The following is a 6832-nucleotide window of genomic DNA, read 5'->3' on the forward strand; positions in this document are numbered from 1 at the left end:
CAAACAAGCAGATACACAACAATATTAAAGCAATATATAACTATCAATTAATAGAAACAACATCACCTATAAAATCTTTTGAGAGGGTTTTTTTTTCGTTTTAGAAGAGGCGGTTACCACAACAAGCATAAATACGGATAATTTCACTACTGCAGGAAAAAATCTCGAATGGCGATGACTTGGATTTTATGAAGTTTCTCTGATGTGTTACTCGACTGTAGTTCCTTGTATACTCTTCGAAAGGGTGCTTCGAATATGACTATTCAACTTTGAATTATACAGTTTCGAAGCTCTTCATTTTAATTAGATATCTTTTTAACTTCTGCCTTTGTACTTCCTTGTATACTACTGTAATAAATGGAATTTAGCATCAGTCTTCGTGTACAGCAATTATTTGCCGAAACCTTGAGAAAACAGATTTAAACTGTTATATACCAGGTTCTTAGATGTAGCGAGCAATGTCTACGTAATTATTAATTCAATTTCTTTATTTTACAGTATACAGAATCAATACACCATCTGTGCTATGCCGAACACGAATATGGATACCCAGTTTTTAGCAGTGTGAGACCTCAAACTTAACACTAAGCCACTTGGGGGAACACCAATTGTTGAAAAAACGTTTGAGTGCTGAAAACAGACAACCATCTGTCTTTATTGTTCATATACACATAAACTCGTGGCGGGTGTAAATTAAACATTCCAAATTAATTCGTTGATAAACGCGAGTTATCTTAAAACGGTTACTAGTCTATAATTACAGCAAAAGATTGAACCAATTAGCATTTATTTACATTTTGTAGCCATAACGTTTCAGAAATCAACCGATATTTAGTATAGATATAACATGCGTATATGGTACACATATTTTCATACAACGCGACTCGTTTTAGCAACCCCCCCCCCCCAACGAGAATTTCGTGTATCTCTCTCCTCCTACTCTGTTAATTAAAATCAGTTTTCTTGGAGTGGAGAAGAAAAAAAAACACAAATATTTTGTTTCATGTTCATTTTATTTTCAATTATTGTCAATATTATTGTCTCTCGTGTAATTTTTTATTAATTTCGCAAATTGGTTTTATGAGTTGTTGTCCTAGGATTGATGACCAGTAATCTGGGATTGACAAATTTGAAACGAATGCCATCTCAAGTCATGCTCAGTCATCCTACGAAGAGGAAATATCTGTCCATGATGAGCCAGATGATGAAATGCTGGAGTTAAAGGTGGAAGACAGCTCCATCAATCGACTGAGCCCAGCCAATGGCATTCCCATCGATATGAGTGAAATGAGTTGATCATCAAAAACTAAGAAGCTGGATTTAACATACGTAATACCTAGTAAATAATTAATTTGCACAACTGAAAACGATAGCTACGAGTTAAAAAACTCAGTTGAAAGGGCATTCCAACTACTGAATGATATTTCAATGTACAATATATGTACTATATTGTGTGATTATCATTTAATCATAAATAGTTAGAGGTGATCTTTGCTTTTTAAGCTATGAGCTGATGTTCACAGAACACTATATGCACTAAATTGGCTATTATACGCTTGATTATCACATAGTTAGGATGGTTTATTATCATATGATTAATAGGATTGAAATGGCTTTATTGACATTTTTCTCTATAGGAAATATCTGCCAGACATCTGGTTAATTATCTTAAGCTGCAATGCTTCTGTGATTCAAATATAAAGGACTAAAAGGGCATTGCACCCTTGCTTTCCAACATACTGAGTGGATTTTCTGATGTAAAATGTCATCCAACATTTCAAGAAAATCACTCGCCTAATCTAGACACAGCATGATGCTTGGTACACGTTAGATTCTTCTCAGTACACCTGAAGGAGTATGATTATTGTACATGCAATTGGAAAAGTAACCAGAGAAGGTTAGCAAAGTAAATTGTAATATTATGGAAACCTATTTCCTTATCCAGCTGCTTGAGGTATGTGATGGTTGAACTGATAGGTTGTTCACTTGTATAATTTTTCCAGATGGAGATATTTCTTCATTATATTGTGTATTGCTGTCTGTGATGTGTGGATACCTTTTGCATTGACTCTGCATTCGAAAGTTCACAACTATTACAAGAAAATGAAAATATAGTTGGGGAACGACCTGTTGCAGGTCTCTTTCTTGGTGGTCCTGATTTCCCCACTGATCCATATTTTTTCTTGTTCTACAATTCCATTAAGTATAAAAGATATTCCCATTTTATAAATTATAAATCCCCAATCTAAATACATAAATCGGAGTATAAAAATATTATACTTCACATACCCTTCACAAGGAGCGAATATTTTTTGGTAGTATGACTACCTATGCCACATCAAACAATATCAAAAATGATACAGGTTGTTATTTTGCGACTTTATATCGGCAGTTGATATCACGTGACTTGCTTATTCAAAATTGTTTTAATATAATGCACACAGTCCTGTATGATCATCTTATTGCGTTATTCAATTATGTGCAATACTAATAGCTGAACATCTATAATCATGATAAATAATTTTGTCCAGGATGACAACCACATCTTCTTTACATCAGCTTTGGTGATGATAATATTTTTATTGTTTTATAATTGTCTAAGGGTTGTGAATTAATACTTAGATTCAAGATGATTTATTGTTTATTTGTTTTGGGCTCAATTAATAAAGAAAGAACACAATAAATATCACAGTTTTGTGAGGTTTGTTTTGCACCACTGGTTATTTGATATTTGCAGCTGTAAGAATCAATAGTTTTTATACTACTGCAGGAATGTATCACGAGGTTTGTTTTTTGGGCCTTGAAATAGATAAGCTAAAAAATCACCGAGTATCCACTTACCTAATTGTCAAGATTTTTCAAAGAGCATTTGACACCTGACCATCTTATCAGCACGTATTTCTGATAGATACTCACTTCAATACACATCTGCCTATGAGATTTGCATGCTACTTAGACTTAACTTAACTTCCACCTAAAATTCATGTTTTAAATGTGAACCATACAAATGCTTGATAACAAAATGAGGGTGACATCAACTCCTTACACAGTGACTTCCATAAACACTTGCACTCGAAACAATTTTACTCTTAGACAAGGTGAGAATAAAGTGCACCAGAAGTGGGGAGGACAGGTGAAATGCTGTACAAAAGTGACTATCTATCAGAAATACATTTTCAAGTGAGGAAAATGTTAACTTCCAAAATAATACATCGCCTCCTCACACAGTTAAAATCCCACATTGAAATGGTGGAGGGGCTAGTGCAAATATGAGACCTTCATAAAAATGCCTAAAGAGAAAGCCCAATGGCAAGGGCTCCATAGGAGCACATTTGTGGGATACCACATTTTGTCTCGACCAGGGTATACAATCTGCCTTCAAGGAAACAGAGGGAGAAGCAAAAGAACCTCCACGTGTTACAGGAATGGAGAAATTTTAACATGTCTATCTGAGCATCTGCACAAGTGGTCGGCAAAACAAGAAGTGTAGTGTGGTTAGGATGTGATAATACCATACAATATGTGTCACACTTCAACTCAACTGGACAGATAAATACGGGATTAGGAATCCATACTGCTTCAGTATGAGAACGCTCTACTTATTTGAGGGATGATCCACTCTACACAGACAGTGTCACCACTGCCCTACTTCCCACCAATACTGTGCACAATCAATGAAGAACTCTACAAGGTTCACTACTTCAGCAGCTAGGAACTGGTAAGTGGCAAGGATCTCTTATGCTTTACTTAAAGACGGGTAGAATTTGCATTGGATCGAGCACTTGAGTAAGTTTGATACCACAAAGATGCTTCGAAGGGTCTTACAGAACACGTTATCTCAACAGCAAGTGCTGGTAGATAAAATGCAGATGGGCTGAGCACTTTCTGTTACCCCTGGCCTAATGTGGATTTTGGGAAATAATCATACCTTAAGAGACAACACCAGACACCTGGTGGGATCTTATAAAATGGAAAGGATAATAAAAAGAAAATGTATTTATCCCTCTCAAAAACAGTGTGTAGACTGAAGATAGTGACTGGGGAGGGGTGGAGGAGAGTCAGATTCCAACAGGAGATGAAACAACCAGATGATGAAGATATGAGAGACGAACGTATGGAGATTTGTCCACATGCCAGCCTGAAGAATTTCGTCCAAGGATCAGAGAAAATGAGATGCAAGAGAATGAGATGGATGACAAAGTTAGTGTGACAAAATGTGAAATAGCCTACGAGCATCAATATGCAGGGAAGAATACGCTAGCCAATAAGAGTGGAAGGCGAGAAGTCCCTGGATGAAGATGTGTCTCAAAACAGAAACAACCGATGGCGAGGAGCCCCCCCCCCCAAAAAAAAAGAGAAATTCATGCAAATTAATACTGAACAGCTTGAACTAGACACAGAAAATAGTCTGGGTCTGAAAAGGTATAGTTATGAGGGGGTTTGGTGAAAAGGGAAGGATAAGAACAAAGTGGAGATGTCAGGAGACTAAACCTCCTGGTGATAACATGAAAGGTCAAATGTAGTTGCAAAAGCCATCCAATAACCAGCTATGGGGACTGACAATCCATGGTCGAACAACAATATGAAAACGACAAAAAAGGAGAGAAGTGGTAGATGGACCAGTGTTGAAAAACAAGCCACTTCAATTGATAGACGACAAAGTTGAAGAATGACAGGAATGGGATAATAAGAAGGCTACACAATCAAAGTCCAGCCACGAGGTTGATGGACTGGAAAATCCCACACAATAAAATGAAGGGGTGACTCCCCTGAAGGAGACATGTGATTGGAGCAAGAAAGAGGTGGAATGGCACAGAGGAAGAAGGGGCTGGATGCCAATTGATAAAGCAAAGGAAACAAGGATTGTGCAGACCAAAGAGGTTCCACCAACAGGACCAAACAAGGAGTGTCACATATCAAGGTGAGGACACGAGAGAGGAGAAAAAAAGACAGGCATATGGGAAAAGATGAGACCAGCCCTAACTGAGATGATCAACCACCAGAACTGAAGGTTGAAGAACTGGGGACTAGAAAAGTGGAAGTTTGATGCTGAGAGACGTCGCAAAGGTATCGATTAAGGGTGTGCCCACCTGAAAGCAAACCCAATGAAAAACCTGAGGGCAGATAGTCTACTCCATGGGTAGAATATGGACCTGATCCACAACCAGATTCAGAAACCCCAGCACACGACAAGCTATAAAATGATCTCGATGTGGATGTGCCCAAAATAGTAAATACATTGCTCAGGAACAAAGAGTCCTGGAACAGGTACTCTCCTGATGGTTCATATAAGAAACAACTGTAGAATTGTCAGTGTGGATCATGACTAACTAATCCACGAGAACAGGAAGGAAATGGGAACATGCGCAATGAACAGCGAGAAGTTCAAGTATGTTAATGTGGAATGAACACTCTTCTGGAGCCCCAACACCAGAAATCTTGTCGTAATTCAGATACGCACCTTAGGCCGACAGGGAAGCATCTGTAAGAATATGAAGATCTTATTGGAGGCAACGAAAGGTTGCCTGCTGTGGTATTGGCATGGTTTAGCTACCAAGACAAGAGCTACCTGGAGAAGAAGAGAAGAAAGGTTCAGAATCGAGGACTATGGGTCCAGAGAAAGATTCCACTGGTCCCACAATGTCCACTGGAGGAGGCACATGTGTACATGGCCTAAAGGAATGAATGATTCTAAGAAAGCTAGAGTTACCAAAATCGACAGAACCTCGCACACAGAGTGTGCATTAGAAGTGCAAATCCTGGTGACTAAACATTCCATCATTTACAGCTAAAGTTTGAAGCTGAGCCCAACTGAAAAGCATGATAAAAGACTTGATTGTTTGATTAGCCATCCAACTGAGCAGTCTCTTGCAGAAGAATGGAAATGTGAGAGAAGTATTTTTCCTGAGAACAGGTGAGAAGAAGCCAACTGTTCGTGTAATACTGTAACCTCAGCCCCAGTCGGTAAATATGGTTGGTGAATGCTCCCATAACTCGATTGAAGACATAATGAGCAGAAGCAAATCTAAAAGGAATAACATAGAACTGAAAGACTTGATTCCAATGCACGAAACATAGAAAACGTCTGGAGTATGGTTCCATCGGAATAAGTAAGAAGATATTTGATACATTGACCTTAGTCACCCACATACCAGGTGAAAAAAAGAAAACCAAAGAAAAAATAAGCCCTCCATTCAGAATTGCAGGATGACTAGATATCAGTTGAAAGATGACAGGTAAATAACATGACACCAGTCTTTGATCTTCTTGAGCACCATAAAAAGGTGAGTAATAACCCGGAGTAGGTGCAAACACCCTTTTAATGGCGTTCGTGGCCAAGGAATCTAAAATCACGCCCTCGAGATGTTAAATTTACCATAACTTGAGAATTCATAATGAGTAAGAAGGGATTTTTTTCTTCTTGTTTCTTTTCTTTAGTGATGAAAGAAACAGTTAAACTAGAACGAAATTTAAATTTCGTTAACCATCGCAAATTTCGTGTAATTGGATTATAATAAAAAATACGTCCGTACAAAACAATGCCGAGAAAAATAATGAAGTTATTTAGAGTGCACTTGCTTATGGGAAGTCATTTCACAAGGAGATTGTGTCGCCCTCCCATTAAAAGGGTGTTAGCTCAAGTGTAGTGGCATGCAAATATCATAGGTAGATGCACGAGGGATCAAGCTATTCTGTATGGAGAAGTGTGGTATCATCTCGGAAAAAGGTTTTTAGGTATTCCTAAGCCTCTACATGATTGATATTAATGGAGCATATATTAGCCCAAGTCTAAAGACTCTAACTTCTAAGAGAATTCACCTACGCCTGGACC

General features: G+C 38.0%; 1 long non-coding RNA gene across 1 annotated transcript in view; it reads left to right on the top strand.

Annotated features, from left to right (window-relative positions):
• Window positions 1-373, top strand: part of LOC106464698 — a 2707-nt gene extending 2334 nt beyond the window's left edge. The window contains exon 3 of the long non-coding RNA XR_001291158.2: window positions 105-373. This is a non-coding gene — a long non-coding RNA (uncharacterized LOC106464698). The remainder of the gene's footprint in view (window positions 1-104) is intronic.
• The last annotated feature ends 6459 nt before the right edge of the window (window positions 374-6832 follow it).

The sequence above is a fragment of the Limulus polyphemus genome, unplaced genomic scaffold (genome assembly GCF_000517525.1).
Source record: "Limulus polyphemus unplaced genomic scaffold, Limulus_polyphemus-2.1.2 Scaffold1721, whole genome shotgun sequence".
NCBI classification, from domain to species: Eukaryota; Metazoa; Arthropoda; class Merostomata; order Xiphosura; family Limulidae; genus Limulus; species Limulus polyphemus.